Raw genomic sequence first — 22982 nt, forward strand, 5'->3', positions numbered from 1 at the left:
CTACTGAGGCGCTCTGCGAGGCGGGTGCGACTCCCCAGGGGTAGTGACAGCGGTGACCACGGAGAGGCAGGTGCTGGAGGCCTCACGGGCGTCAGTGTGTGCTACCCACGGCTACCCAGCGAGGCCCATCTTCGTTTTCCCCAACTCCCCAGTACGACTACTACGCATCTGGCTCACAATAACAAGCTTGGTCGCTAGGATGGGTGGCGAGTGTCTTCAATCTGTGTGGAGAAAGATGATCCTACGTGTGTACGAGGTGCACGATGCTGGCTAACGGAGTCATAGCACACAGCCTAAAAATCACCTGGCTCATTGCCGAAATATTTTCATTTTCTTAAATACGTGTCATCATCTTTCAGCGTGAACTTGAGAAATTCGCATTCTCCGTCCTTTGTCCTGTCCCCTGGATCCCAGAGTGGCTGCCTGGAAGCGCTCGAGCCATTTGTTTCGTTGGGAGCTCACGACACGGCGACTCTTAAGGATCTGGTCAGTGGGGCAGCTGGCCCATCAGCTCTAGGGAAGGCTTACAGGTGCGCCTGGAAAGCGCCACGCGAGTGTCTGCAGGGGCTCCAGCCACGTGCCCGATGGCTCACTTGGGTGTGAACGTGATAACCCCGCTGGGCCTTGTGGTGGCAGCTGATGACAGCAGAGGGAAGAGCTTGGGTGGGACAGCCCTAGGACAAAAGTTCAAAGCACAGACTCTGCGGTCCCTAGGCTTCACTAGTGTGGGGCAAATGAAGTAAATGAATCTTTGAAAAAAAAAAATCAATGCTTTCATGAGCTTATTGGGAAAAGTTTTAGATTTTCATGACTCAGGGTCACCAGCTGCGTTCACTCTTCCAGGCGTCGGTGTTACACTCAGCACAGAAGGCGAGGACACAGGGACAGGCCCGCTCGGGTAGGACACTCTAGGGTGGGAGTCCGCTCTGACTTTGCAGACGGGAACAGCAAGACCTATGAAAAGCCCCATGAAAGGTCCCACACAGAGAGAGGGTCGGAACCGGGCCTGGGATTTCGGGCCTCCGGGCTTCCCGCTTCTCCCGGGGACTCCTGACCCCGCGCCCTCCCCACGGTGGCAGGACTCAGGGCAGCCGTCCTCAGGGGTTTCGGCCGCCAGCCTGATGAAGGAGCCCTTGTTTGTGGGGTTCTGTGGGGCTGGGCCTAATCTGCAACGTTGACTTTTCCTCTTAGGGGCTGGAGGAGACGCTCAAACGAAGTGCCTCCCAGCAGCCTGGCGGGGCCTCCCCCCAAAGCGCACCTGCGCATAGTCGTCTGTCACCCGCACCTGCACTCCTCTGCGTGTTCCTCTCCTTCACTGGCACGCGTGCATCACTCCGTTGCTTGCAGGGCTCTTAACTCTAACTGGCAGACATTAGGATGTGCCCTATTTTTATATGCGTGTGTTTTTATTCACCTGGATCCCACTGATCTTAAAACCCAAGTTGTATAATAAGTTTCTTCCATGGATCCGGGTAATAAGAAGTGTGGGCAGGTGCAGACTGCCTCAGAAACATAGTGTCCCTTTAATTTACGTTGCCCTTTCCTCTTTCACTCGCGAACGAAAACCGTGAGCGTCTCATTTTGTTCCCGAATGTCAGTAATCGACTAGTTGTCCAGCGCCTCTGAGCTCGGATTTACCAAGATACGGAGACTTGAATGATTATCAAAGTCTCTTATCTATTTCTAAATGTCGCGTAACTTATCGATTCAAATTCTCAGAGATACAAGCGATTTTAGGTATTATTTGATTCTCCTCTTTTTTAGCCTACAGATGAAGACATTGATGCCCGGAGCTGCTTAGGTTTCAGCAATGATGCTGATTGATGTATCTCACACATTTACTGGATTATTAAAAGACAAGTGCATCTCAAATTTAAAGCATTCTTCCTCGATACTGTCCAACGATTTATTAAACACACTTGGAATAAAACTATGTGTTGAGGGAAAACATTTTCTATAAAATTAGAATATGTTACGTATTTTACATGATCACTCTGTAAGTCATCCACATTTCCAGTAGGGTTACTCTGAGGGATACAGGTAATAATATCAATCACTTTTTAATTTCATAGGTGATAATGACAGAATGAAGTGCAATATTTCAAAACGTGTGCAGTCATTTTAAATTTATAAATATGTTCTCAAAAAGCTACTTTCCCTAATATACATGCCTACATGTAATGACAAAACAATCCCACGGATCTGTACACACACACACACACACACACACAGAGCACGTGTACACACACCGGGGTTCATTTATGACACATACACACTCAGTTATGTCTTGGACAAAGTAAAAAAAAAAAGTGTAGAGACCTACAGGAAAACATTTCATCGTTTAATTGTGAGAAACCGGTGTGAGAATAGCTGTGGTTCTGAGCTCGGTCAGAGTGGGGTCACGGAGCCAATCGTGATGGGTGTTGGGATGGTTTGTGTGTTCACTCACGAAGGCGAGTTAGATAATAGTTCCTCGACGCTTTGCAAAGTGCAGTTCAACACACACGCACGCATATGCACACATATGCACAGATGCACACGCGCACACATGCACACACACACGCACACACCCGCACACACATGCACACACACGCACACAGATGCACAGATGCACACACACAGGCACACACACAGGCACACATGCACACACGCACCCACATGCACACACCCGCACACGCATGCACACACGCACACACACACATGCACAGATGCACACATGCACCCACATGCACACAGATGCACAGATGCACACACACAGGCACACACACATGCACAGATGCACACACGCACCCACATGCACACATGCACACACCCGCACACATGCACACAGCCACACCCACACCCACTGCCCTGACGCCTGTGATCCCCGGAGCAGGGGGTGCGCTCGGATTTCCTCCAGGAGGCAGGCAGCTCAGTGGCAAGTTGTGACAGCCCCGTCCAGGTGAGCCGCAGCCCGAGGTGCAGCAGCATCTGATGTCTGTCTGTTCACGCTGCTGCTCCTCGCTCCAGCCCCCCGCGGGAGAGGAGGGCTGCCTGCCTGGGGTATGCTATTTGGGGAGGAAAGTAACCTAACACTAACTGCAGGCGGGGTCAGAGTGATGTAACAGGAAGCTCTGATGTTTCCCTTCGGCTGCTGAGCACTTACAATGTGACAACACTTGCAATCTCCTCAGAACAACCCTGTCTCTGCAGCAGAGAGAATCACCTCCTGATCTGGGGACATCGAGCTCTGCTAACCGGACCCCAGCCTGTCTGCGGGGTCACCTGGCAAGGCTTTGCCTCTTCCTCACCTTGCCCGGGGCGGGGGGTGAACCTCTTCTGCGGAATCTCAGAAAATCAAATTCCATCCTGAGACTATTTCACCAAGAATTTCCCTAGAAGCTACGCCGGGTAAGTACATTATTCAGAACAAATACATGTCGTGTGAGAAGGCTCATCCTTTAGTCTGGCAGGGTTTCTGTGGTGGGACATGGTGGTCGGACTAATGTCCAAGCATCTTCTCATCTATTGCAAATGTTAGGGAAACGACAGGGCTTTACTCCAAACTGTGTACAGAGCCTATTACTACGAGGTATTCTTATGTACCGTGACATTCCGGAAGACAAACTGAGCAAGGAATAAAACTCCAAATGGATTAAAAGGCATACTTCGAACAAATCTCTTAATCAGGGAACGATGCCCTTTAAATTTTGCTCTGCTATTAGCTAAGCTTAAATTTTGACAGCTGGAAAACATTTCCCCCCCAAGAAGGGTCTTTAAACTTTTTATATTGTCAGTACTCCGAGGAAGGGGGATGGAGTAACTACTTATGGGGTCCTGCAGCCTCAGTCACTCTGCAGTTGGGGAAAATGGAGAATTAGAAGAAAAGTTGATCACTCTGGATTTATGAGGTTTGTCTCCCATTCGCCTTTCACCTTTATTTACACATACATCTCTGACTATTGGACTAATAGAATTTTCATTGTTCATTGTTGCCAGATGTGGTTAAGTCTCTCCCTTGCTAACCCTGAATGGTTTCCGCTGTATTGGATCAGGGAGTGGGCTACAAAAAACCAAAAAACCGAAAAACAAAAACCCAGCTAGGGTCAAGGAAATGTTACTTCTACATTAACTGTAATTTTACGATTCTTTAGTTAATAATATATTCCTTCAATTTGTCTGGTATCCCTCTGCAAGCTTTGGGGGGCAGGATGTGAAATAGAGATAACTGTGAATAAAGTAACAAAGGTTTCCCAAATATATATATATATATATATCAGATTATTAAACAGAGAAAGTGTGTATTTTTTTTAATGAATGTCCAGAAAAAACTTACAGTAATGTTGAGATGAAACATCTGTTAATGCTTCCTTCGCCAGTACAGATTGTGCTGGATTGTGAAGGAACGATCGTCTACCTAAGTGGTGGTATAGACACATCACAAATCTGTTGCTAAGAAAGATTAGATGTCAGATTTGAGTTCAGATTATATGGACTGATTTAGTTTATTTATTATAAAAGTTAGATTCAGATATGGGTTCAGATTATATTGACTGACTTAATTTATACATATACATATATGTATATATTCTTATCTACGTAATGATACTCTGCAAAATGTCCTTCAATGGGGAAATCTTGCACTTCATCACCCATAATCTGGCGCATTAACAGTGGACTACAAACTCATTCTGAGTAACTCCCTCGTAATTTTCTACTCAATTTTTCCACAAATTACTCCAAATAATGGAAACGTCAATTAAGTCTTGTTTTTTGTGATTCTTAAAAATATTATGCCTGAGTTCTGATTTCCTTTCAATCATTAATTGTATTGAATTCTCTGATACATGTGCAGGAAAGGAAAATGTGTTTTTAGAAGGTGACTTTGTAAATAACCATTAGATAATTGGGGAAGGAAATGAAGAGAACACATTAAATGCCTAATCCAAAGCCATGGGCTAGTAACAAAAATTAGAATAGCATTTTTTTAATTAGATGATTTTCTTAGCAGGAGGTATTATATTGAGTTAATATCATATTTTATAATAAGGAACTCTCCAAAACTTCTCTAATTGTTACTTAATTGCTAACCAAAACCCCATAATTTTCTTCCGTAACTTAAGTTTTTGCAACTGTACTAATAGTATGATTTATGATTTTTATTTTCAGAAAATACTGTTGAAAACCACTAAGCAATGAATTTTGAAGGTCAAAGACTTATTATTTGAGAATATCATTGAGCGTTTGAAATAAAGTTTGCTTTCTTTGATGATAAGAGAATATCAGAGGATCAATGCATGCTTTCAGCCATAAAGAATTAACTTCTTTTTCTAGATGCTCTAGGATCATAAAATCAACGCAAAGTTTAAGGCCAGTTCTCAGTATGAAACATAGGATTCAGAAATCATAAGAATGGTGTGAGCTGAGGCATGTTCTACCTGTAATATTCAGTTATCTTAAAGAAATATGCTTTCTGTTATTACTACAAGATCTTTTTTTTCCTGATAGATCTTAGCACATTCCAAAATATTCTTTTGTTAGTTAAAATATGTAGACTTTTAGAATATATAAAACTGATCATCCACTCTGAAAAAAGAAGATTGGAAAAACAGGAAAATAAAAAGAAATTAGAACTGGTTCTGTAATTTTTAAAATTGTATTAAATGAGTGACCAAGGTGTATATACTCTACTCACTGGTGATGCCTAGCATAAGTTTAAATGGAACCAAAACCCTAGCATATTTAAGAGAAACTTCATATTCATTCTATGTGTTTAAACATTATTTTACAAATAATGAATTTATTTCAGTAAGAAATTCAAAATAATATCAAGGCAAAGAAAGATGACTTTATATGCTTTATGTTAATGTGGAAAATTATTTGATAAACACATAAAACTAATCAAACTTCAGTTAATATGTTGTCATATATTTTAACTTACATCATTTTTGTGACTACTATAACATCATTTTGCTTTCAATTCTTAGCTCCGTGGTTAAAATTTCATAGTAACTTAATTTTTAAGAATTGTCTTAGAGATATTTATACAAAAGTTACCAAAAAGCTGTTTAAAGGATCAAAACGTACGTTCATGAAACAAAACTGATTTCATACTCTAAGTATGACTGTCAACGCAGCTTTAAAAAATGTTTTTAGAGGTATCATGATTATGATAACAACTTTTCAAGAAACAAATATATTTAAAGGACATTATTTGAAATCATTGGCTTTATTCTCTAGCTTATCTTTGGGATTCAGAGATAGTATTAATCCTAAAACATAAGCTGTCCCATTGCAACGGTGTTACTGAAGGACACTCAGGGTCAAATTTTGTAGCTCCTCTAAGTTCTTGATTTAATCAGACTATCAGAGAATACACTTAAGATGAAAAGTCCGCACATAGCTGTTTAAAACATTTGTCTCTATCTGGGTTTGAAGCCCATGCATGAACTATAAACATTTATAATTTCTTAGGAAAGCTCCCTTTTTCTACCAAAGTACTTCCACCATGCAGCACTATTAAATTATTTCAAGAAATCCTCTCATTTAATATAGGAAAATGTTCTGATGAAATTAGATGGAAAATAAAAATTTATGAGAAACACAGGATCAGGGCTACCTACTAGATATTTCAATCATTTTCCTTGTTTAGAATTCCCACAGGAATTCCTGCCCAAATCCGTCAACAGCAGTTACACAACTCAAAGTATCTGGATAGTTTTCATACCTTAATTTTGGTTTACCTACTGATAATTTGGTTTATAAATTTGAAGATATATAGTCTTAATTAGTAAAGCATTGAAGCAGTGATAGATGGAATATATTTAATTGTAAAATTTGGAATGTAAGTATTGAGCTTGTGTTATTTAGGGAAAAAGAACATATAATTAGATATATGATAATTAAGTCAACAAACCATGGAAATGATAGGAAATATATTTTATACATTATATTACCATTCTAATTTAAACAGAAAAGTCCTCAATAAGTCTAGATTATTTTTTCATGTCTAATTAGTATTATAATATTGTACATTAAATTTGATTAAGTCAACAATCTACATTTTCCAATATTTGTGTAATCTTAAAATCAAATTAGTTTTTAATTTAATAAATTATTTACAAAAAATGAAGAAATGAATTTTATTTTTAACTACACAATAAAAGTCTTACTATCATTTAAAAATAAAATAGAATCACTGGCTGTAACTGAGAGTCTATGTTTATGAGATTAGTAGTATTAATTATCAGCTGATAAATTGCAAATATTTTCCTAGAACAGGTTTCTTCTTTTTTTCCTTTAGTTTGTTTACTTATAAGATGCAGTATTCTACAAAACTAACACACTGATATATTATCGTTTGCAAAAATGATCAAAATAGTGTATTTATTTTTTAAATGTAAAACAAGTTTTATCTTTCATTCCTTTGTGCTTTTAATTAAATGCATGTTTTTTTTACCTTACTAGCAACTAAAAGGACAAAAATCTCAACTCAACCCTACATAAATATAAATAAGTAAATATATATATATATATATATATATATACATAACCAACCTACCACTATGGTATAAAGGCTATAGCTCTGCTTCATTGAGGTTTTTGGGTAGAGCCCAATTTTCAGAGAAATCTTCTTCCCCTTACCTTGGAATGTATTTTTTAAACTAAAAAATGTTAATATGGCATAAACTTTTGTATGAATCTGTCATTATTTTTTGAGTGTAGGTTAACCTGAGCTCAACTATGTTTCTTGTAAAAGCACAGTGACTCCTGAGCATGTCGTTTGGCACAGTAAATAACAGCGCTCTAGTAAACGGTGCCTCTCTCCTCACAGCTGAGTCTCAGGGGGTTCATCAGCATATTCATGAGCACACAGGCTTGGTTTTATCAATCAAAACTAAGATAAATCTGCCTTATATCCAAGTATCAGTTTCATAAATTCTACAATGAGTATTAATTGAATCCATATTCATTGATTAGCATAATACCAGTTGTTTAGGTGTTTGGGGCATAAATCTCAATTTTGTCTTCTTTCCAAGGATAATTTGAAGGGGAACTTTGGTAAGTGCTAGAGAAGAATGAAGCATGTTATAACTGAAAATAAGGAGGATCAAAACTATGTGAAAAGAATGTCAAACAAAATGTGTATGTGTGCATGTGCACGTTTTCCTAACTATGTAGTTGTCTTCAAATGTGAGGCAAGAGAGCAGACTTACCTCTACTTAAATAATGGATTCTATAATGTGCCCAAATCACACAGCGATTCAAGTGGAGGTGGCAGGAAATGAATCCTGGCAATCCAGACTCCAGAGCTCTTGCTCTTAACCCCTCTGCTTCCCTTTCCAATTAGTGGCTGGAATCTGGTCCCCCCTGGTGTGAATGGATATTGTCCCCGGAAGCTTAGGTGGAAGGGCAAGCAGACCTCAGATACATTGAGGGTTTGGTTCTAGATCATCTCAACAAAGTGATATAATAAACAAAGCTGGTTGAATGAATTTGTTGGTTTCCCAGTACTTACAACAGTTATGTAAACAGTATAGTACAAGAGCATTATGTTTAAAAACAACATATATACCTTAATGAAAAAACACTTTATTGCTAAATGTATATGCTAACCATCACCTGGAGCTGAGTGACCTGTACTCTCTTTGCTGGCGGAGGGCGTTGCCTTGGTGATGATGGCTGCTGACAGATCGGGGTGGTGGGGCCGAAGATTGGGGTAGCCGTAGCTATTTCTTAAAATAAGTCAATAATGACGTCTGCTGCATCCACTGACGCCTTTCATGCATGATTTCTCTGTAGCACGAGATGTTGTTCGATAGCGTTGTATCACAGCAGATCTTCTTTCCAAATTGGAGGCAGTCCCCTCAAACCCTGCAGCTGCTTTGTCAGCTAAGTTTATGGAGTTTTCTAAATCGTTTGTTGTCATTTCAGCAGTCTTCGCAGCATCTTTATTAAGAATAGATTCCATTTCAAACCATTATCTCTGCTCCCCCTCAAAAAGCAACTGCTCATCTGTTAAAGTTTTATCTTGAGGTTACAGCAATTCAGTCGCATCCTTGATTTCTACTTCTAATTCTAGTTTTCTTGCTCTTTTTTTTTTTTCCTACCACATCTGAAGTGACTTCCTCCACTGAAATCTTGAACTCCTCAAGGTCAGCCTTGAAGGTTAGAATCAGCTTCTCCCAAACTCCTGTGAATGTTGATATTTTGAATCATGTGTGTTTTTAATGGCATCTAGAATGGTGAACCCTTTCCAGAAAATGTTCAGTTTACTTTGCCAAGACCCATCAGAGGAATCACTATGTATGGCAGTTTTAACCTTATAAAATGTATTTCTTAAAAATAAGACTTGAAAGTTGAAATGACTCCTTCATCTATGGGCTGCAGGACAGATGCCGTCTTAGCAGGCATGAGAACGACATTGATCTCCTTGTATGTTTCTATCAGAGCTCTTGGGTGACCAGGTGCATCTTCCATAAGCAGTAATATTTTGAAAGGAATCATTTTTTTTTTTTCCGAGCAGTTCTTGACAGTGGGCTTAGAATATTCATTAAACCATGTTGTAAACAGATGTGCCATCGTCCAAACGTTATCGTTCTATTTTACAGAGCACAGGCAGGGGAGGTTTAGCATAAATCTTAAGGTCTCTAGGACTTTTAGAGTGGTACATGGGCATTGGCTTCAACTCAAAGTCAGCAGCTGCATTAGCCTCTAAGAGGAGAGCCAGCCTGTCCTTGGAAGCTTTGAAGCCAGGCATTGACTTTTCCTCTCTAGCTATGCAAGTCCCCTTTTTTTTTTTTTCAGCTATGCAAGTTCTAAATGACATCTTCTTCCTACAGGAGGCTATTTTATCTACACTGAAAGTCTGTTGTCTCCTGTAGTCACCTTCATTAACGATCTTAGGTGGATCTGGATAACTTGCTGCAGCTGCTACATCAGCCCTTGCTGCTTGACCTTGCGCTTTCATGCCACAGAGATGGCTTCGGTCCTTAAACCTCAGGAACCAACCTCCGCTAGCTTCAAACTTCTTATTCAACTTCCTCACCTCTCTCAGCCTTCATAGAATTGAAGAGGGTCAGGGCCTTGCTCTGGATTAGGCTTTGGCTCAAGTGAATTTTGAGGCTGGTTTGATCTTCTATCCAGACCACTGCAGTGGGAGATATGTGACTCTTCTTTTCACTTCAACACTTAGGGGCCATTCTAGGGTTATTAATTAGCCTAATTTCAATATGGTTGTATCTCAGGGAGTAGTGAGACCCAAGGAAAGGGAGAGACATGGGGGAAGCAGTCAGAGTACACACGACACTTACTGGCAAGGTCAGTGGTGCCCCAAACAATCACTATAGTAATATGAAAGAACACTGATCCCAGGTCCCCATAACAATGTAATAATAATAAAAAAGTTGGAAACACTGAGAGAATTGCCAAAATGTGATACAGAGACATGAAGTTAGTAAATGCCAGAGAAATGGTACCGATAAGCTTGTTAAACACAGGATTACCACAAAACTTCAATTTATAAAAAATGCAATAGCTGAGAAGCACAATAAAATGAGATATACCTGTACATAGTAAGTAGAATCTGCCATTGGTAATTTCCCATCTTTCTTTGTGTATGCATTTCCTTCCACTAAGTTCTTTCATCTACGCCTGCTTAACCCTCACCTTTCTCCACAGTAGTTACCCAGTGCCCAGTAGTTACTCTCCAGCCTCCAGTAGTCAAGATTAGCTTGGAAAACAAAAATTTTGCAGAATTCTTTCTTCTTCAGAAAACCTCAGTGTTGCTCTTACAGCGACAATTGATTGGATGGGACTCAGACACATTATCCAGATAATCTCCTCTACTTAAAGTCAACTGATCTTAGATGTCAATCACATCTACAAAAATCCTCCATGGCAACATCCAGACTAGTGTTTGATCAAACCAGGCACCATAGCCTGGCCAAGTTAATGTATTCAATTAACTGTTACAACACGTGAGGGACATTTACCCATATTTGCTCTGTTTCCCCCCAAATTACTTAGGTTTTTAGATTTTGGAAGTTCTTTAAAAATTTCTCCTCAAATGATAATTGGAATTGCAGTGTGTTCATTAGTTAAATCGAAAATGATTAACATCTTAATAATGTAAAGTCATCTAACTATGAGCATTGAGCATGGTATATATTCTCCAGTGACTGAGGCCCCCTTTTTTTTTTTGGATGGGGGTGGAGTCTGATTATAGGTAGAAGAAATATTTAAAATATTTAAAACAATGATATTATAATTAAGGGGGCTTACAGGGTATAAGGTTCCTATATTCCAAAAAAAAAAAAAAAAAAGTAGCATGTTTCATGTTTTTTCTCTACATGACTCATAAAACCTTCCAGAATCGCCCCTCCTCTTATTAAATTAAAGTCTGTTCTTATTGCAGCCTATCTTATTTGGGGAATTTTCTGTTCACACCAGAATTTAATTCTGTCAGAGAACAGTTTGTTTTTTAAGTTATATGACTTATTGTTCTTGAGAGGTGCAAGGGTTCAACAGGATGATCCTCAGTTCAGCAAGCTCTCACAATGTGCCAGGCCCGATGCTTGCTGCTGCAGGTTAGCAAAACAGGACCCTGCTCTGGACCGCCTCAGCTCCACCTCAGTGCTCAGCACAATTAAAATATGCACCCTTCATCTCTCCTGCTGGCTGCCACTCTACTTTTCATCTTGTCACAAGGTCAGGACTGAATGCCTGAAGTAGGGTGTTTTCTAAAATGACAAGATTTGATAAATGAGATATTTTTCATACATATTGATTACATTTTGGGAACCTTGGATTATAGACGAAACTTTTGTAAAACAAAACAAAACAAAACCTCAACCCTGAAAGAAAGAACGACAGTCTAATGGACTCTACTTAGCCCACCATAGTATGTGCTTCGGTGAAGACGTTCTGAAATACCTTATTTTCAACTGCTTCTAATATGACTTTGACAATTCATACTTTAACAGAAAGATTTCCTTGCATCTAAATCAACTGCAAACATCATGGCTGGGTGAGAAATTGTTCACTTTTAAGACAGAAAGAATGTGATTAAAGAAAGATAGTCTTAAGAATAAAGCTTTGAGAGTGCACCTGGATGGCTCAGGGGTCGAGCGTCTGCCTTCGGCTCAGGGTGTGACCCCGGGGTCCTGGGATCTAGTCCCGCATTGGGCTCCCCGCAGGGAGCCTGCATCTCCCTCTGCCTGTGTCTCTGCCTCTCTCTCTGTGTCTCTCATGAATAAATAAATAAAATATTTTTTTAAAAAAGAAAGCTTTGAAGAATGTTTGGTTTCATTAATTTGAACAGGAAAGTCTTCAAATGAGATATGAGCAAGTATTAAGGTCAAAAACAAACTGACAGGGGTGAAGCCCCAAAAATTATTTTCCTAAATATTGTTTAATATTTTAATTAATTGGAACTCTTCACATGAGTTAACCTCCTTAATTAGGCACTTTCCAAAAGGATTTCCTGTGCTGTGTTCCATGTTATCAGTTCAAAATTATTAGAAAACACTGAACTGAATCTTTTTGATCTTAAAATTAATACATGTCCATATTTAAAGAACTAGATTCCAGCTTATTTCCTTCAAAATAAATACACCAAAATTAACAGAGAGTTTATGTTTGGGTCATTGTATAACTCACACATCCTTTGAAAATCCACTAATTGTGTGATTTTTTTCAGGTTAACCCTGAAAGCTGATTATTCACTAAATTCTAACTTCATAAAAGACTACATATTCAAAGTTGCAGGCTCTCAACTCTATCGACTCTGGTACTATCTGTACCATAAAGGACTACATGTTCAAAACTGTTCGTGTTACATATAGTTTCTGAAGCCAGAGTCCTGAGTAAGGTAAATAAATCTAATTAATGAGTTTCTAACTTAGAAATAGGAGACTCTGGCTCAATATGTCTTCGAAGGACTTCATTGAGTATAAATATGATATAGATTCTGAAATAGTGTATGCTTAAAAAGCAAAAAGTTACATTTCTACATTTAGACAACATTCTACTTCTAACTACTCAAAGTCTTATAGACTTCAAGGACTGGTCTCCATTCTGGTCTATGTTTTTATTCCCAGATATAACTGCAGAACTTTATAATCATGGAAGGATGCAGCCTGTAAATATAACGTAGGAGCTTTTCTATCTTTTCTATCAATCCTAACTCAGATAACTCTTTAGAATTAAACTAAATTTGTAATAAACAACAAACATCGTGCATCCTATTTATTGATATAAGATTATAATAGAGATTAATGACAGGAAACCTATTTGAATGAATCAACGGAGTAACTTTCTGAGTTTACCATGTCTCTTCTACTCTTCATCACATACCCACCATTACAGCACCTGAATATGAAAGAAAATGCTAATCTTTCTTATGTGTGGGCCCATAGTTCCTGAATTTCTGATATCAATTGGTATAAAATTTTTAAAAAGATAAGCACCTTATCTGAAGTAAGATTAAAAATTATCCATGGGTTTCCTGCAGGGAGCACAGAATGCTCTTGCCTCAGTAATCCATAGGCCAGCTCCCCCACCCCCCTATAGTCTTTGCTCAGGTACAAACTGTTCCTTGGGACCTAACCTAGACACTATTCAAAGTCAGCTACACCTGCACCACCATGACCCTTTGGCTCATCTTCATCTATTTTGGTTTGTCCTAGCTTTTTCCCGTAACACCAATCACATTTCAACAAACCATCAACTATAATTTACAAATTTTCTGTCCGTATCTTTAACATGGAAGCTCTACAAGTACAAGCACTTCTGCTGTTTTTTCTTTATTCACTAATATATCCCAAGCATCTAAATAAATGGCAGCACCTAGTAGGTGCTTAAGTATTGCTTAATAAGTGATTAAGTGAGTAAATATGTTTCTTTGTCTCCACAGAAAACTAAACAGCGACTCTCTGTGATTTTTGTATGCAGTGTACAAGAGATGCTAGAGCTGAAGCTTTGGAGGTGTTAGAAACACAACCCATGGCGAGGGAGAAAATATTCAGAAACTAATTATCATTTTATTATTCTTAGGTCAACCTAATACTTATCACTCCACTGCTTTTGTAAAGGGAAATAAATTAGTAAAGATGCTTTCTGTAATGTAGTTAGTGTTCAGGTTTCACTGAATTCCAAGGAGTGACCTTTCAAACTAGGGTAAATGAGAAGGTTGCTGGGCATTTTAACACAAAATGTTGAAGCATTTCCCCAAATGGCCAAACAATGGCTGAACTTGGCAGGATTTCTTGTTGAAACTGGCAGACCTGCCAACTGTGGCCTCCCAACAAGAGTCTTGCTCCATTACTGATTGCCTTTCTGGACAATAACCCTAAAAAGTCTATAGAAGGAGAAAAAAACTCATAGCAGTGACATTGAAAAAAAAGTGAATCAATCTTTTAAAAATATGTATATATGTAGAATCCAAATTTAATTCACAAAAAATTATACAACTGTTTGATAAGTGATGAGTTATGTGTGTGAAAATCTATGATTCATGAAGCTTCTAAGCGTTGATTTGTAAATATTGAAAGACAATTCTAAAAAGAATGCCAACTGTCAATGCCCTTTCATTCTTGTGTAGTTTTGGAAGTTTTCCAAGTGTAGAGCCAAAGAACTATTTTATAAATGGAAATCTATATTTGTCATCAAGTAGAGTCACGGTTTGTTTGAAAACTTCATGGTGGATTTTCACAAAATATATCTTCTGAATGGACTCCTCTCACAAGTTATAACAATATTTGTCTTAAATTTAGATTCTCTATGTGTTGAGATTCATATAGCTAACTTGATTTGCTTTTAAAATGGACTGCTAATCATTCATTCACCTAGAAATACTATAATCAGATTTTTTTTCTTCTGAGCCCAGATATGCATGTCATTTATGGAAACCGTAATCTTCCTTTGAGAAAAAGACTTCTCAAATTATGCTCATAATATTCAGAGAAAATACATATATAAAATATGTTAAAGTTATTTTACTGGTTATTTCAACATATTATCTGACTGACTTTTAAACCTCAAGCAACAAAACTTGTCTGGATTAAACAACCCTCCATCCCAAATGAAGTATTGCTCCAAACATTAAATTGTCAAATAGCTTCTTCTTGGCACCATCCTTTCCTGTTCTTTAACTTTTCTTGAACTTCCTGGCTTTATTGGATATGGTCATTATTGAATAATGTGCTTATAATCAGTTTCTGATTACAAAACATAAATGATACCAATGCCCTAACAAAAATGTATTTCGTTTTAAGGATTAGTCTACATTCAATTTATTTCTGGTGTGTTTACATATAGCATCACAACCCAATATTCTATAACATATTTTCTTTGTCCCAGGTAGCTTAAAATAGACAAAATTAATAATAATAAAATTAAGCTGAGACCAGGAGACAACTGACAACTTTTAATCTAGAGAGGCTTGGCAAAATGGTGGGGGAAAAGCACTTAAAAATAAACTTTACATCAATAAGAGCCAATAAAAGTTTCAACGCAAGTACTCCGTACTAAATTATTGTACAGGGGAGCCTTGTGGGTTCAGTCTGAAGAGCATGTGACTCTTGATCTCAGGGTTGGGAGTTCAAGCCCCATGTTGGGTGTAGAGATCACTTAAAAAATAAAATCTTTTAAAATAAAATAAGAACTTAAAGAATAAGGAACTCATTTAAAAAATAGACTGCAAAAAATGACTAATTTCTTACAGGGAGCAGACACACTTTATACTTTCTCAAGCTAGTAATCAGCTCTTCCCATGACAGATACTCCCAGCAGTCTGATTCAGAAAAAGGCAGTGCCAAACTATTTGTTCTCTCTCATCAAGATTCAGCAGAGACACCACATAATCTTGAGAACTTTTTCTAATAGTGCTACTTGTAGGATGAAAAAAAAGGCTGTTCTGAGGTTTGAATAATTGCCTGACATAAGAAATTGCTGACAATTTAAAAAGGTTTCACTAAATATCACAGTTGGCTCTCCACTGCTTAGTGGATTTAAAGGTATATCCTAATATTCATATATTATTTTAGCGATTTTTCAGCCTTTATATCCGCTAGATCACCTTGACTGTGTTAAGTATCTCTATTCTAGAAGATTCATAGTAACACCAGAGACAGCTAGCTCGCCTACAGGATAAAATATGATCTTAAATCAGTTTTGAAGTTCATGATGTTGCCCCAAACAAATGTGTGTGTGTGTGTGTGTTTAAGATTTTATTCATTTATTCATGAGAGACACACAGAGAGAGAGGCAGAGACCCAGGCAGAGGGAGAAGCAGGCTCCATGCAGGGAACCTGATATGGGACTTGATCCTGGGTCTCCAGGATCACGCCCTGAGTGGAAGGCAGACACTCAACCACTGAGCCACCCAGGTGTCCCTCCCCAAACAAATGTTATTAACAATTCTCTAATTAGTCCTATTTTAACTAATTCCTCTTTCCAACTGTCCTCACCTCCGATGTCTCTAAAGGAACAAATGTGCTCTCCATCTTCACATGCCTCCCACCCTCGGAGTTAATCCAGAACACGGTATTTTGTTACAGGTCTGGTGATAGTGTCTTTGGTAAATGACAAGATGGAGGGTTTGAAGATTCCCCCAGAAGCTGATAAAACAAGACATGAAAGGAACAAGTTAGGGAGTGAGGGGCCAATCTGGAGAGCAGAGAAAAGAAAATGTTCAGAAAATTTTTTATCTACAGAACCAATCTCTATCTCTATCTCATCTCTATCTCTATGACTGTCAGAATGTAATTGACTTAGAAATTATCACTCACTGCGTGAACATGAAACCAGAGTGAGAGATGGGCTTTAAAAGTAAAAGAAATTAGATCAAGAAAAGGGGAGTGAACCAAAGAGAGAAAAAACGAAAGAGAAGATGAAAGAGGCAATAAAGGGAGATAAGTTGGTTCAATAAGATATATTTTATTGCCATAAAGGTTAGAAAGTAAAAATCCAGCCCTGAACTGCATAAATTAAGATGGGCGGAGACGCTGTGAATACATGGCCACGTCTACGTCGTTGTATGCAAATACCTTCCAGCTGCTTGGTCTAACAGCTCAGATAGCAAGACTTTACCTGCCCTTTGGTTTGGGAAATTAGGTTGAGGGTTAAGCCTAGAAGTTATTCCTTCTGATAAGAGGCGAGGAGTGTTTATGAAGCAGGTGTGAGAAGCAAACACCAGCCCCTGGATGATAATCATACTCTAAGGCTTGGGCCCAATTGGTCAAGATAATGTCTGCACAATTAAGGATTCATGGAGTCTGACCCACTGGCAAGTGTAGTCTGTGTAGGACACTTTCTCAAAAGGCAGCCCAGACATGGAGCTGGGTTAATCACAGCGCATCGACAGCAGCAGGACTGGTTGGTAAGATACAAACGACCGGGCTCATTTCGGACCTACCAATTCAGGCTGATGGCTCAGCGTGTAGAGGGGAGAAGGCTTGAATGAGCCCTGTGTGTCCTGAAATCAGCGTTCCCTCTCCTGAACTCTGGATATGCTGAGAATGAGACATAAAAACACAATCAGGTCCAAATTTACAACAACAAAATCAAAGCATGAACCAGACACATGTTTAAACCAAATGATTCTCTTTCTAAATAATAAAACAGCCAGCATTGATTGCATGAACTACATACAAATAACAAAACATATATGTTACTTTCTCTTCCAATTTTGGCTTTGAAAATTACTAATTTTGTGATGTGGGGGTGCATTTTCCCTGCCTGAGTCATCCTCACTTAAAAGTCTTGAGAACCTGGTAATAATCCAAAATACAACTTTATTGACCCTTTCTTCCTTGACTGGACTCAGGGGTAAATACACACACACACACACACACACACACACACACACGCAAACTGATTTATGAACTTTTCACCCCTGGCATTCCAAAATTTCCTCCATATAACTAGGAAAGTAACCTAAAGTCAAAATAAGTCATACACTTAAGTCATATTTGCAAAACTTTAAGCTTTTAAATTGTACATGGACTATGTCTTAAGTGTGAAATATTCCAAGGGAGTCTAATCTGAACAATATTCTGACCGAAGGAGGTAAACTTTCAAATTGGGTTGGTAATGTGTGAGGCAGCCGCATTCCCGCCCCAGTGCCCCGGCCTCTTCCACAGACATTGCATTTTGATATCTTGCTCCATAATTCCACAACGAACACCTAATTCCAGGGTACGGAGTCACACTCTCCATACCGTGCCTACAAAACTATTTTATAATTGTAAGAATCGGGCACACACAGGATTATGCATACCACAAATATATTATTTAAACAAATCGATGCCTGTCTACCTGGAACCCGGCGTGTCCATCATGTTCCTCTCAGTTAAGTCCCACACATGGCCCCAGAAGTTAGACCATTACCCCAAACTTGCACTTGTCATTCCTCTGCCGTACTTTAGGGTACTTTAGGGTACTTTAGGGCTTTGTCACATATGCACATGCTTTAAGCAACGTGTCTTTTAGTTCTGCTGTTGCTATTTTTGTGAAAGTCCCATCCCTCTGAACCAGAGCCTCCAGAGTTTGCTTCTCTCGTTTAGCATTTTGGGGACGCAGCCCTATTAATGCATGTGCGATTTCTTCCTTCCCACGGTTGCAGCGCCCCACACTATGAGGGTTCCAGCGTGCATTTCTCTTTGCTCCCGCTGAGACACATTTGGATTGCTTCCACCATTTTACTGTTACAAACGATGAAGCAACGAGTGAATTTCTCACGAATCTTCTGGTACACATATGCCTGAGTTTCTTCAGGGAATCTACGTAAGAGTGGGATTTCAGGACTTTAGCAATTCAAAGTGCTTGTACCAATTTATACTCTCATCAACAGGGTCTGAAGTTTCCACTGCACCATGTCCTTTCCAACACTTTCCATTATGGTTAAAACTTTTAAATTTCTGCCAGTCTCGTGGGAGTAACATAATATCTCATCGTGATTTTAATGTACGTTGCCCTGATTATGCATCACCGAAAATCTGTACGTGAAAAGAATTAAAAATTTTCTCTGAAACATTTGTTTTTAATGGGGTAGCAGTGACTTGAGGCTATAGAATTATGGCCAAGCCATTTTTGCTTATAATTATTTAAAAGAAGGACTAACTATCTCGTTTTTGTTAGGTGGTCCGGGGAAAGGAAAGAGTGTATTTTAGTACATTTAGAACTCCGAGTGTATGAATAGCATTTCTCACCGTGACAAGACCACGAACTGATAATCCCTAGAATCATATCCCTAACTTCCTATTTCCTTTATTCAAAAACCCCATCAAAGACACATCAAAATCTCTTTTAAAAATTGAGAAAGAAAATGACTAATTCCATTTGGATGCATGTGCACTTTTTCTGTAATAGGCTTTATTTTTTAAAGCAGTTATAGGTTCACAGCAAAATTGGATGGAAGGAACAAAGCTTACCCCTACTGCGCCGTCCCCATTCATGCACACACACCCGCCCCCCCCGCCGCCACTGTCAATGTCCATCACCAGAGTAGCATAGTTGTTACAACTGATGAACCTGAGCATAATCACCCCGAATCCACAGTTCGCAGTAGGGTTCAATCTTGGTGTTGAACATCTATGACTTTGAACAAATGTATAATAACATGTGTTGTATGCTTTTTATAAACTTTTGCATAGTTAAGATCATTTATGGAGCTTATAAATCTCTTGAAAGAGCTGGTGTCTCTCTACTGTGGTAAAAAGTATTTCTTATTCATAAAAATATTACAGAATATTGGAGCTTGTGCCCTTCACATAATCCCTCATTTCTGAAACCCCTTGATTGCCCTTGTGCACATCAGCTGAATTTAACCAATATATTTTTTCAATATTCTGATTTCCTCTTAATCAGTATGCTTAGATTTACATTTTTTGTAGCTCAATTGTTGTGTTAAATCACATTACATGAAGAAGGTTTATCTGTTATTCTTGTTTGCTGTATTTCTTTTGTGTTTTCAGGAGGTTTAGTTGATTTTGATTTCATTGTCTAATCAGTTCAGCCAATGGCCCTACTTGAAGAAGATAGGTGTTCTTTTGAGTTTTATCTGGGCTTAAACCTAGAGGCTTTATCTCTTCTTTGCATCTTTTCTTCTTGGATGTTAATTAATTTCTGGTGCTACAGATACAGATATTTTTCAGAGGACAGTAGAAGTCAGACCATGCTGACATATGCATTATGATATTAAAATGTACAACACAGGGGCATCCCGGGGGGCTCAGCAGTTCAGCATCTGCCTTTGGCTCAGGGCGTGACCCTGGGATCTCAGGATCGAGTCCCCCATCGGGCTCCCTGCATGGAGCCTGCTTCTCCCTCTGCCTGTGTCTCTGCCTCTCTCTCTCTCTCTCTCTGGGTCTCTCATGAATAAATTAATAAATAAAATCTTTTAAAAATGTGCAACACATTGGGGTGCCTGGGTGGCTCAGTTGGTTAAGTGCCCAAACTCTTGATTTTGGCTCAAGTCACGGTCTCAAGGTTGTGAACTCAAGCCCCACAAAAGGCTCCATGCTCTGCGGGGAGTCTGCTTGAGATCTTTCCCTTTCCCTCGGCCCCTCATCATGCTTTCTCTCGTTCTTTCCCTCTTTCTCTCTAAAATAAATAAATAAATGAATATAAATAAACAAATTAATTAATTAAAAAAACATGTACAACATGTTTACTAATCAAAATTATGTCATCAGTAAATTTTCTGATAGCCAGAAGAAACTACTGACATACTTGTTTTTCACTCATCCCAAATCACCAAAAGAATGGAAAGATTCTTTCATAGTGTTTTCAGCTGGAGTGAAATAAAATCTCCAGGGCCATGCAGAAGAAAACCAGTCATACTTCACAGTCCTTTCTATTTCATGTGCTATTTTTTTTTTTAAGCAAGTTGGGAAAATGCTCAAAATAAACTTCTTTTTTTTAAAGATTTTATTTATTTATTCATGAGAGACACACAGAGAGGCAGAGACACAGGCAGAGGGAGAAGCAGGCTCCATGCAGGGAGCCCGACGTGGGACTCGATCCTGGGACCCAGGGTCATGCCCTGAGTGGAAGGCAGATGCTCAACCACTGAGCCACCCAGGCATCCCTCAAAATAAACTTCAACTTTGAACCTTCTGAAGTCCATATATAGGCCAGTAAAGCCGAGACTGACAAGAGTTTTTACTTTTTTCAAAATAGCTTGAAGAAAATCCAGATTCTAAAACTGTGCAGTGTTTGTTGGTGTAAAAATAAACATCTACTTAATAAGACAAGATCATGATGCTAATTATAACATATACTACTACACAATCTATAATAATATATAATAAATTATTAAAAATATGTGAAGGTGTATAAATTTACAAAGTAATCCAAGAATCTTTTTTGAGTCACAAAGATTTGATTGCAGAGACTGCATTTTTTTTTTTAAGATTTATTTATTTATTTATTCAGAGAGAGCGAAAGAGAGGCAGAGACACAGAGATTGCTTTTGACATAGCTTTCTTCACATAGTTTTCACGTAAATACCCCTAATGGCTCCATAGACATCCTGGGCAATCATCCAAAGATTATTATTCGAAGTAGCAACAAATTGATGATTCATAAAAGTAAGTTCAACAAAAGCCTCCCGAATCACAATATGAACTAATGGAGATGAATAGTTTGCGAACAGAAATTTAACATTTTTGAAGTTCAGTAAGCCCAATTACCATGTAAATGTGCAGCAGGATAAACAAGTAGCTATATCTTGTCTTCAACATTAGTTTGGGTCTGAAAAGATGCATATAAACTCCATTTATAGGGACGCGTGAGTGGCTCAGTGGTTGAGCATCTGCCTTCAGTTCAGATAGTGATCCCAGGGTCCTGGGATTGAGTCCCACATTGGGGTCCCCACAGGGAGACCTGCTTCTCAGCCAGTGTCTCAGCCTCTCTCTCTCTCTCTCTCTCTCTGTGTCTCTCATGAATAAGTAAATAAAATCTTAAAAAATATAGATTTAAACTCCATTTATATACATTAAGTCTTTGTTTGGTGGTGGGTGGATCTTACTTTTTGGTAATGTCCTCTGTTTAAAGAAAGTTAAATGTTAAACTGCCATCATCCAGCCTCTGCTCCCTCATTGACAGGTTTATGTCACTCTTTGCCCATCACTCATTTCACTTGGATCACCCAGAACTCCTCCCTGTACCTTGAACCTGTGATATTCCATCCTCAGAACCACTGACCAATCCTTCCCTTCTGGAACATTTCTCCTGAACATTTCAGGGCATCCACTTCTTCCTATTGCTAAGATCTTAAACAACAGGGACCATCCTTCGTGTTTGTGCCCCTTAGAATCTTCATTATCAAAAAATAAAGTGCCAAGAACAAAGTTTTTGATTACTTCAGGTTAGCATGATGGCAACCTGGCAACCTCAAAGTGCCTGATACCTCTCCTCCCAACTTCCCATTAAAATTCAACATTTAAAATACAGGGGTTTATGGTTTTAACAACAACAACAACAACAAAAAAAACCTCACTAGTATATAACTTTAAGTTAAATTCTAGGGAATCCCATTATTCACTAATAATATTGCCAAATTCACAGGAATGTTCTCTTGTCATCCAGGGTTCTACGATGATACACCAACCACTTGTGCTGCCACCTGTCAAAACTTTGGATGGCCCTACTTTCAGGTATTGCACACATTACAAAAGAACATTCAGGACCTAAAGAAAGGAACATGTTTAATTTCCAATGAAGTTGAAAACAATACGAACATGTAAACAATAATAAGAAAGATTTCACAGAATGATTTATAACTTAATGTCAAATAGCTCCTGAATAAAGGGAATTTTGAAAGGGAGTCTAACAAAATACTGGCAGAGATGGACTTATGGACAAATATACAAGGTCATTTCCTTGGGACCTTTGGATACGCATTGAGCCCCCGAGTTCTTGTTCCCTGGGCCAGAAAACTAGGAGCATTAAATTAATTTGATCGGGTCCTATCAGATTTAGTGATATTAGTGATATGC

General features: G+C 38.8%; 1 protein-coding gene across 4 annotated transcripts in view; it reads left to right on the top strand.

Annotated features, from left to right (window-relative positions):
• Positions 1-2978: 2978 nt before the first annotated feature.
• CALCRL (calcitonin receptor like receptor) overlaps positions 2979-22982 on the top strand; it is a 102310-nt gene continuing 82306 nt past the window's right edge. For 2 of the 4 annotated variants that reach the window (XM_072811439.1, XM_072811437.1), the window contains exons 1-2: positions 2979-3390; positions 22573-22640. The gene's annotated coding sequence lies outside the window, so the exon portion shown is untranslated. Of the gene's footprint in view, positions 3391-3776; positions 3891-22572; positions 22641-22982 lie in introns of all 4 variants that reach the window. The other 2 variants (XM_072811438.1, XM_072811440.1) reach the window with 2 other exon arrangements.

Source organism: Canis lupus, chromosome 34, assembly GCF_048164855.1.
Source record: "Canis lupus baileyi chromosome 34, mCanLup2.hap1, whole genome shotgun sequence".
NCBI classification, from domain to species: domain Eukaryota; kingdom Metazoa; phylum Chordata; class Mammalia; order Carnivora; family Canidae; genus Canis; species Canis lupus.